The 11295-nt window shown below is 40.6% G+C and overlaps 1 long non-coding RNA gene across 2 annotated transcripts; it reads left to right on the top strand.

Annotated features, from left to right (window-relative positions):
* The first annotated feature begins 231 nt into the window (after window positions 1–231).
* On the top strand, window positions 232–9204 carry LOC122562057. Of its 2 annotated transcripts, none has more exons than XR_006315201.1 (4): window positions 232–310; window positions 2801–2936; window positions 4068–4186; window positions 8363–9204. It is a non-coding gene; the product is annotated as an uncharacterized LOC122562057 (long non-coding RNA). The 2 variants fall into 2 exon arrangements; XR_006315202.1 differs by having other exon boundaries at window positions 4068–4209.
* Window positions 9205–11295: the final 2091 nt, after the last annotated feature.

Raw genomic sequence — 11295 nt, 5'->3', positions numbered from 1 at the left:
AAAGCTATCACTGGTTCAGATTTTCGTTTTTGAAATTAAAACCTTATGGGGATTTCCTCGAATTAATTTTGATTGTCTTGGTGTTTCGGAAAGATACATAAATGAGGAAGAACATTTAAATAATTCTTTGAATAATTCTCATAACTCTCTGTTTCTATTTTTACCTTAACTGTTGTTGCTGTATTCATTTCCTCATAGCAAACTGGAAGGAATGTCATTCAGCCAAGAATGCAGGTGTAGAAGCATATATAAAACTTAATCAGTGTAGCGTTTTGGAAGAAAATGTTGAAGCGGTGACAGCAGGATAAAGGTGAGAAAAAAAACAACAGGGCCAATTTTAACTGTGTCTTTTCTGGTCTAAAGGAACGGTAATTTCCCCATTTACAGTTTAGAGCGCACCTACACATTTACAATGGCAGTGTGGTCATCTCCATTTAGGAGACTGTCTTAAGGTGGGAATCAGGATGGTGGCTTCTTTTAGTTGGCCATCACTTGTAACATAAGAATTAGAATGCTATACCTGCGCTCCCATTGTCATTGTGAGTCACAAATGTGTGGAGTATGATTTATACACCACTCCGCCCATCTTGATCAGGTGGAGAGTGGCCCAGCCATGTCTGCTTCTCCTTTGCTCACAACGATAAACCTTGGGTCCACTGCTAGCCTACTCAATCTTTGATTACTGGGAGCATTCATCTCCCCCTCTCCACCCCCAAGATTCCAAACAACTCCCAATTTAGCGAGGGTTGATTTCCTATCCTGTGATGCTGCAGTGTGCAATCCTCTGTGTACCATTGCCTGCTCACTAATGGTGTGAGAATGAGGCCTGGTCCTTAAAGTAGCTCAGTCCTCAGTCCAACAAGAAGAAGCAGACAATAGGCACACACTATCTGCTCCCAGCCCATTTTCCTCCTGTGATCAACATCTACACCATGATGTTCAAATCTGCTGTTATATGTTTGATGTTTTATCTCAGTGCAACATACACTAATCTCACCAAGATGGCAAAATACCTTGTGTACTTTTCCAAATATTTTTTGTATGTTTAATCCATGTGGCACAGATCAGACTTGATGGGCTGCATGCTCCTCTTCCATTAGATTAAAGGAAGACATACTCAGCACAAGGCTTGCTTTTTGCAGGACTCACAAAGTGTGAAGTAATTAGAAATGGGTTTCTTTCTGTTACACTGCTTAACTGCATTGTGTTAACCTTGGCTGTTCTGTTCTATTGAAATGATGGTGAGGACTAGGATACAGGGAAGTGGCTGATTTTCCTTCCTGCGAATCTGAAGAACTGACGATGGGCATGAGAAGGGTGCACCACTTGAGATGGCAGTGGTGGAAGGTCCATTAACTGGAAGAAGAGTCAGGAATTCTCAAACTCCTTTGTCCCTTATCTGCTCAAAAAGAAACCAAGACTCTTGAATGGCCTTCTTTTAAATTTCTGAAATAGCTTTGGGGCATTTTAATGGAGAGGTCTTTTTGTATTCCAGCTGAGATTTGTTCCTGTGATGTGATGAATCCCTTGTAGTTTAATTTAATTCTGATGCTTCCTAATCTGAAGGTATAAGGCAGAAGCAATCATTGAAATGTTCTGAAGTGGTTCGCTATGGTATGTGATATGCATTTTACTTATCTTTTAGGGAGAGTGAAAACACACTGGAACCTAGTGCACTGTGAGAGCAGTTCAAAACATGCCATGTCTAAATTACTTTGATTTTAAAAAGAAGCAAAAGTCATGAAGTGAAAAGAAACCACTTCATCAACATTTTGTTGAAAATGCTGGTATAGGTGAACTGGTTTAGCTGCATTCTTTACATCTTGGAATATAGATATTCATTGGCACACATGAGCAACTTCCAAGACAACATTTTTCAAGGACAGAGTATTATGAACAATTTTGAAATTCTGATTTAATGGCCCATAAAATGCCCAGGTCTTTTGATCTGAAAGGCAAACATTTTTGATAATTTTCCAACAAGATGCATGATTTTGTTTAATATATTCCTCCACTTAAATAAAAAATTCACACTCACTGAAGCATTCCCTGTGATTGGAGGTGCTTGAAGTCATAATTTTATTTGTCTGGGGAACACAAGCCAAAGATGAATTGGAAACCTGCTGTTTTTCATTCTGGGAACTGAAAAACTAATTCCAAAGATAGAGTCACAAGAGTCATAGAATCATACAGCATGGAAACAGACCTTTCAGTCCAACCAGTCCATGCTGAACATAATCACAAACTAAACTAGTCCCACCTGCCTGATCCTGACCCATATCTCTCCAAAACTTTCCTATTCATGTACTTATCTAACTGTCTTTTAAACATTGTTATTGTACCCAGATGTTGCACCATTTCTGTTGTAAGATTCCACCATATGATAAGGCTGTGTCTTTCAAATAGTATTTCATTTATACAGTTAAATGACTAAACTCTAAAGATTCAGCTCATAATGCCAGTGCATAAAAGAGCAAGACAGGCACTAGGTCCAAAATTTATAAGGAATAAAGTGTGACAAAGGGGGAGTTCAACTTTTGTAAGTCATTGAACCTATCCCAAGACCTGAAGGCTGGATTATATTTATCTTCAGGATGGACAGGCAGCTGATGCCCATAAATGTGTTACGCAGGCATTTGCCCCACACTGCAAATAGCAAGCGGCAGCACCCTCTTCCAATTCAAATCTCCATTTACCAAATACTCCAATGGGTAAAAGACTGTGTTTTTCTGCTAGTAAAGGTGCAATAGTTTCCAAAACATCATAGATCTAATTTTTTGTTCTTACATTCTAATATCAGCCCTGGCTCACTGCTGGCCTGTTGTCTCAAGTGAGAAGTTGTGGGTTTATGTCCCATTCCAGCCCTGGCATTTCATTGCAACACAGAGAGAAAGCTGCACTTTTGGGCGCTCAGTTCTTCAGATGAGACATTAAACGTAAGCTCTGTTTGCCTCATGTTCTACTTCTATGTTCTACGAGATTCCATGGCACTATTTCAATAACAGCAGGAAAGTTCTCTTTAGTGTCCTAGTTAATATTTATCCTTTAAACATCACTAAAACAGATTACTTGAACACTAACCTCATTCTGGTTTATGGTGGCTATGCTTCTTACATTGCAATAGCGACTGCACTTCAAAAGCAATTCATTGGCTATTGTGAAATTTGATATGTCCTGACATTGTAAAAAGTGTTGTACAAATGCTGACTTTCTTTTCACTGTTAAAAATCACACAACACCAGGTCATAGTCCAACAGATTTAATTGGAAGCACACTAGCTTTCAGAGAGCCACTCCTTCATCAGAGCGATGCTCCAAAAGCTAGTGTGTTCCAATTAAACCTATTGGAGTATAACCTGGTGTTGAATGATTTTTAACTTTGTACACCCCAGTCCAACCGGCATCTCCAAATCATTTCTTTTCACTGTTTTTGGATCCTTCAGCCAGCTCATAGGCATGAGCTTAGTGGATGCAAAAGAAGTCAGTGCTTTCTAGAGAAAAATAAGCACAATTAAGAGAAATGAATCTATAAATTAGCCTCCTGCAATGTTCATTTCTTTAATTTTCCATTTTATGTTGTTGTTACTCATTCATCAAAATGCCTCAGAATTTTGACCGTACAAGGAGAGACTTTCCTAGCTCTGTGTTTGGGCATAATGGATCAGTGTACCTATCTGTAAAGGAATCCACACAGTTTTCCTCTTTAGGCTTTAAGATATGTTAAACACACACGAGATGTTACAGATATTCGCCTTTAATTCCAAACTTGACCCAGTGTACTCATGGTAACCTGCTTGATGTTCCTTAAAAAACAAATCATAGATAATGTAGTTAGATTAAAACACATTAAATGTTTATACAGTAATATCTCACAAGTTATTTCCAAGCTTACATCTTATCCACTCAAGCTTAGCGGCCCAGCATTAGTAATTCTAATGTTCATTTTCACAGAACCATTCAATTTTATACACTTTAAACATGCTGCATATCGAACTTTGTATCTTGATGGACAACAATGCTGAAACACTGTCAAAGTTACTGATTAACATAATTAGCTCTCTTTCTTAGGAATATGACTGTTAACTTAATTACAAGAGGTAAAGGACTTTAACTTGCCCGAATGGTTGCAGATAACTTCAAAAAGCCGACCTAGTCACTGGTCCATTGCAAACTTCCCAGGGGCAAAGGTTTGTCTGTTCAATCACTCTCTGTGAGTATGATGTATATACAGCCGTGATTATCATGTTAATACAGAAGTGGTCGGGGGTATGCTCATACAGTCTCCAACTAGCTTCTCTGGCATTAGAGCCAAAGAGGTCATGGAAAAGTAATTGGTACTCTCAACCGGGCATTACCTTTTTGTTATAAGTTCAGTAGCACACATTATGAAATTGGTGCAGTTCAAATACGTCAATAGATGAACTGGAACGAAACAGCTTCGATTGGACGACCAAATAGAGACAAATATTTCTAACATTTAATCCCTAAAATCAGCCAGTTGTGTGCAAGTTCAACCTCAAAAAAACTTCAAAATGTTATAAAATATATATATAGTGACACTGCAAAAATAAGTAGTTTAGGGAATTTGCATTGAATATACCCAAGACTCTGGCAGATATTGATCCTGAAAACTTGCCATGTGCTAATGTTGGGTGTTCAAAGTACTTTCGGTTATTATGATGGACATAGGGCCATGATTATTATTTTAAGACAGAACTGGTCTCCATCTTCAGGACAGGCAGCAACGCAAAGTGGCCGAACAGAGGCTGATAGCCAAGTTCGGTACCCATAGGGATGGCTTCAACCAGCACCTTGGGTTCATGCCACATTACAGGTGACCCAAATGCACTACACACTCTCTCTCTCTCTGTCTCTCTCACACACACACACATATACACACACACACACTCCTACAAACCCATACACTCATGCAGACCCTCTCTCATACAAAAGATCTCTCTCATACACTCACACATACACACACCCACACTCACATCCACACATGCACCCTGTCACAGACATAGACCCCTTTACACTCACACACATTCTCTCACAGACACTCATACGCCTCCCCCCACCCAACAGACACCCACATGCACACACATAGATATAAAGCTTGTGGGGTGAATTTGTACTTGCAGAATTACATTTTATATTGCTCAAAAACTGCATGAATCCATGTAAAATTCTGTAAATCCCTTTTTAAGAAATAGCATCAGACTGAACACTGGGACACAGACAGACTTTAACCTTACATCTTCAATGCATTATCTGAGCTGACATGGCACCTACTATTAAAGTTCACTTGTGAATGCAACTTTTGAAAAGTTCTGGGATTTAGGTATGAAAGAACTGAAACCAACATGTTCATTCTAAAAGTTGAGAGGCTTAACAAACAATCCAGGTCTTTTTCAATATATCATCTCAGTTCTATCACACTGTAAGCTTTGGCTATAATTTCTGTATTTACGAACTTATACACCTGATAAAGGAGCAGTGCTCCGAAAGCTAGTGCTTCCAAATAAACCTGTTGGACTATAACTTGGTGTTGTGTGATTTTTAACAGAGAAAAACCAATGAGTCTGATTTCAGTGGTGGGCAAATTGTTGGAGGACATTCTGACAGACATGGATTTATATGTATTCAGAAGGGCAAGGACTATTTAGGAATAGTCAGCATGGCTTTGAGCATGGGATATCATGTCTCACTAACTTGACTGAGTTTTTTGAAGAGGTGATAAAGATTGATGAAGGCAAAGATGTTGATGTTGTCTACATGGACTTCAGTAAAGTGTTCAACAGGGTTCCACATGGTAGACTGTTTCGTAAAGTTAGATCACATGGCCTCCGGGAAGAGCGAGCCATTTGGATACAAAATTGGCTTGAAGGTAGGGTGGTGGTAGAGCGTTGCTTTTCAAGACTGGAGTCCTGTGACTAGTGTTGTGCTACAAGGATCGGTGCTGGGTCCACTGCTTTTCATCATTTACATAAATGATTTGAATGTGAGTATAGAAGGCATGATTATTAAGTTTGCAGATGACACCAAAATTGGTCATTTAGAGGACAGTGAAGAAGATTATCTCAGAGTACAACGGGACCTTGATCAGATGGAACAATGGGCCGAAGGGTGGCAGGTGGAGTTTAATTCACACAAATGTGAGGTGTAGTATTTTGGTAAGGCAAACCAGGGCAGGACTTGTACAGTTAATGGTAGGGCCCCAAGGATTGTTGCCAAACAAAGAGACCTAGGAGTGCAGGGTGCACAGTTCCTTGAAACTGGAGTCACAGATAGATAGGGCAGTGAAGAAAGCATTTGGCATGCTTGCCTTTATTGGTCAGAAAATTGAGGAGAGGTGTTGAAATGTCAAGTTGCAGCTTTACAGGACATCGGTGAGGCCACTTTTAGAATACTGCATATAATTCTGGTTGCCCTTCTGTAAGAAGGATGTTGTTAAACTTGAGAGGATGTAGAAAAGATTTACAAGGATATTGCCGGGTCTGGAGAGTTTGAGTTATAGGGAGAGGCTAAATAGGCTGGGGCTTTTTTTCCTGGAGTGTTGGATCTGAGGATTGATCTTATAGAAGTTAATAAAATTATGAGGGGCATGGATAAGGTGACTAACCAAGGGTGGGGGAGTCCAAAACTAGAGGGCATAGGTTTAAGGTGAGAGGGGAAAGATTTAAAAAGGACTTGAGGGGTAAATTTTTCATGCGGAGGGTAGTGCATGTGTGGATCAAGCTGCCAGAGGAGGTGGTGGAGACTGGGACAATTACAACACTTAAAAGGCATCTGGATGTGTACATGAATTGGAAGGTATTAGAGGTATATGGGCCAAATGCTGGCAAATGGGACTAGGGCAGACTGGGATGTGTTGGACTGAAGCGTCCATTTCTGTGTTGTTGAACTCTATGACTATGAAATGACAGAGAGAATTAAGAGGCCTGAACAGATTACAGGCACGTAATCCTATGCTGGGACCTCACTCCTGCTATTTTGCCTAAACTACAGACATTTGCTCACACAACCCCTTTCCAAGTTTATTTTTATTGCTTCAGAGGTGATTTTGACTATTTTTGGAGTACATTTCCTTTGATCTACATTTCTCAGCATTGCAGAGCAACAGCACCTGTCCAACCATCTGTTGCTCTGCAGGAGAGAGGAGAGGAGCACAGAACTCCAGATTGCAGGAAATGATACTCTCAACACAGGGTCTATAGGCAGAGGATAAGATTCTGGGACAAGGAGCAAGCTGCAGAGCCTTGGGAAGCTCAGCGTTCCATATCAGGTGGTCTTGGCAGTTTCTAAAAGAACACACTCTGGTAAGAGGATTTGTGGGACGGGTGGCTGGGTGGGGTGGACAAACATTGCAAGTGCTATTCAAAGTCACCACAGCCCTTAATTTTTTCATTTCTGGGATCTGTGGCTGATACTTTCAGATTCTTCCAATCTGATGCTCACAAATGCATCTCACAGAAAACCAGAACTATGGTTGCTGGGCTGGGAATTATCTACACTTCTCAGCCAATCAGAAAGAGCGACATTCCATGAAGTAACCAATATGCCATAGACCAGCCTTGTCCCCTTGTCATCAGGAAGAAATTCCACTGACTTGATGTTCAGCCCATTGGCAGACACGAAAAGATTGTCGTGTATACATGTGCAAGATTCCCTCCTATGTCAGTCAAGCCATTCTGAGATCTCATACTATGAAGTAGAGCTAGTGGAAGTGCTAGTGTTACTCTCTGAAGGAATAGGTAATGGTGTTGTTGGAGTCCAGGCACTGACACGGAAGAAAGATACAAGAGAAACACCTGACCATCAGAGCTATGGTACAATCAGCAATTGGGATTCTGAAGTTGAGCTTTAGTTCCAGAGCACGCCTCATTATCCAGGATGACTATGGTTTCCCTCTATCTCCGTGCACATATCTTCCTTGAAGTCTCCTTCTCTGCTACACCCCACCTAGAAGCCTCTTTCTCCCTCTACCCCCACCCACTTCACCTTCAAATGGCAGATGGAGCTCTCAGCCTTTTGACTAAATGGGGACTGTAAGCCGCCCAACCCCATGGTAAAGGCTTCATGTTACCAGCTCACTGTTATCACTTACTTTCTTAACTGCTCACTGCCCCTCCATTCACACACTGCTTCTCTCTTGTTCATCCTACCATGGGATTCTAAATTATAGCCTCCAGCCCAATTAGGTTCACCTACTGCTCCCAGGTACAGCAAAAGATATGAAATAATTTTAATTGTTTTGAAAGGTAACTTCTGCCACTGATTCAAACAAATTCAAAAAACTTGCTTTGTTTTGTAAAGTGTTTGTACAGGCTCAGCTTAGTTTCATCCTCATTTTCTCTTTTCAGATGCTGTTGGGCAATCAATGTCTGCTCTCAGTCATTGAAACTGGAGGATACCATATTCTAACTGATGTGTAACATATGGCAACAATTTAAAATTGATGCAATTGAGTGCTTTACTCTTAAAAAGGGCAATCAGCTGATCAGGCATTATAGAATCAAATAAGTCAATGCGCCCATTTTGGATTTTGAGTATATATTCTCAGAATGCATTTTCACGCTTGGGAGCAGCCAAGCAAGTTTTATTCATACAGCTTCTTACACTAATGAGAAGGTTAGCAGGTAAAATGAACTTGATACAAAACAGAGGAAGATGACTGAAGTAAAATCAGTGGAACAACTGAACTCTGGCACGATAATGGAAAACTGAAAAATAGTTTCAAAATATGCCAAAGCACAGGAATAAAATATCAATCAAATGGAATGATTAAAACCTTGTAACAACTCCTTTTTTTTAAAAAAAAGTATTTAATACTACATACACGCACACAATTCTTTATCTGAAATTCTGAAATCCGAAAAGCTCTGAAATCCGAAGTTATTTCGTGCAGTTTTTTTCTGCATAACAAGATTGTTTGGCATGCGAACAGATGATCCAACTCCACACCCACTCAAACCACATCACTCAGATGTGACGTGGTGGTGTGGCCCAGCACTGACAGGCATCAATTGTGTCTCAGAGCTTGTACTAGTCACGCGTGGATCTGATGTTCGGTAACTGTGCAAATGTCATTATTCTGAAATCTGAAAAATTCCAAAATCTGAAAAACAATTAGCCCCAAGATGTCAGATAAAGGATTGTGTACCTGTACCCCAAAACTGTGAGATGAAATTAACAGCGTGTTGTTTGAAGGAATTAAGGGAAGAAAATAACTCATATTGATGAATCTCTTTATTCGCATACTCCTTGATTCATTCACCTGTGCATTTGTTAAGCAACACTCTGCACCAAGGTTGGAGTCTATCTACAATAGATACTACACATATACACAATTCATGAGTTTTTTTAAAGAAATAATTTCACAATCCTACATTTCCAAACATGTGCAAAATGGGAGGGGGACATTCTGTCTCTGATTGCCCAGCTTGTGATTTTTGTGAGTGTTCCCCATATATAGATGGAAATATTGCTCTTTGGCAGGATTGATCTTCGCAAATAAGCATCAATGATGATTTATTTTCACAATGACAGATAACAGTTGGAACTACAGATTTATTAATTTATTGTACAGTACTATTGATAGTTATTAGGCACTTACATTGTGGAATCTTCTTTCCTTAAGAAAGTTGAGGAAACTTCTCCTCTAAACTTATCTCTATGACCAACCCTTTAGCCGAATTTCCTGATATAACTTAATGTCAAATTCCGATTGATAATGTTTGTAAAGTGAAATAACTTGACAGAGGCTGGTATCCCGTCACCAATTCACCTTTTAATCATACATGGAGAGTCCTTGACAGTGCTCCAACTGTCTCAGAACCAGCTCTCAGAGTGATCAGGATGTCTGACAGTCCCGTCTTTTTTTTTGGCTGACCCCAACTCAAAGATGACTGTCATGAGCATATTTCTTCAGAAGTGTCCTCCCCACTGAAATAACTGCACAGAGGCTGGTATCCTGTCCCAAGGACCCCCTTTATTTACACACACAGATAGTCCTTGACAGTGATCCAGCTCCCTCAGAGCCAGCTCTCAGAGTGAACAGAACCCCTGACCCACCTTTTTATTTTTTTTTTCATTTTTTTTCAGAGGCACAGTCCTGGTCTTACCTGTCAACCAGGGCTCCCTGATTGGACCAGATTAACAGCCCCAAACAGTGAACTCATATTCTATGAGGTCCACCTGACTGACCTCGAAGCAATCATTACATCCCTCCCCTTCTGAGTCCGAGGACACAGGGCAGGTTCCTTTTATTGTAGCTCCTTCTGGGTGCTTTAGCACCATGTCAGGGTCCTCCAACTCTGCCTCTGATATAGGTGGTGTGTAACACACAATAGCTTGTCTCTTGTGCCTGCAGCACCTCAGAGGAAATTCATTCTCTTCTTCGGGTTGCAAAAGCATTGAGGCAGTGACATCTGCCGTATCTATTTCGGATTCCAAGGATCTTTAACAGTTCTGATTTGGATGCTGTGAAGCAATTTAACTGTTCTAAGCCGGGTATAGGTGGACTTTCCAGAATGTGCACTCTCCCAGATACTGGCCTCTGAGTTCTCTTAATCAATTTAGGTTCAGTAGGACTCTTGCTGTCTCAAATCCGTATACTGGCAGCAACTACAATGGCTTGCTCGCCCAGAAGAAAATTTTAACCGTTTAGCCGAGGCTTTGCTTTATTTTGGGGTCTTGCTGTGGGCTAGCCGAGAGTCCATCTGATCAAGATATGTCCTGAGTGAGGTTATGCAATTGCCTTCACTCAAGATTTGGAGATGCCGGTATTGGACTGGGGTGTACAAAGTTAAAAATCACACAATACCGACAGGTTTGTTTGGAAGCACTAGCTTTTAGAGCGCTGCTCCTTCTTCTGGTGGTTGTGGAGTATAAGATCTTAAGACACAGAATTTATAACAAAAGTTTAGAAACTTGATGTGTGTTTAAAAATGTGTTGCTGGAAAAGCGCAGCAGCAACACATTTTTAAGCTCTGATCCCCAGCATCTGCAGTCCTCACTTTCTCCAAACTTGATGTGTGTGTCTGTATGTGCGGTCCTCTTGGAGATCCTCTCCACTCAGTTAGTGGTGTCAATGGTAGCCATGATTGGGAGGTGCCAGTGTTGGACTAGGGTGTACAAAGTTAAAAATCACACACTTCACTCAAAGTGTGGTTCCCCAAGCTCAGTTGGACTGGCAAAGGTGTTCACTTCCATTGGAAAATACTGAATTTGCACCATTTGCCACATTTTCCAATGATAAAGCCAGTTGTAGTGCCTGTTTGAAGTCCAATTGGGC

The sequence above is a fragment of the Chiloscyllium plagiosum genome, chromosome 24, assembly GCF_004010195.1.
Source record: "Chiloscyllium plagiosum isolate BGI_BamShark_2017 chromosome 24, ASM401019v2, whole genome shotgun sequence".
NCBI classification, from domain to species: domain Eukaryota; kingdom Metazoa; phylum Chordata; class Chondrichthyes; order Orectolobiformes; family Hemiscylliidae; genus Chiloscyllium; species Chiloscyllium plagiosum.
Note: the sequence above shows the minus strand (reverse complement) of the source record. Positions and strands in the feature narration are given on the sequence as shown.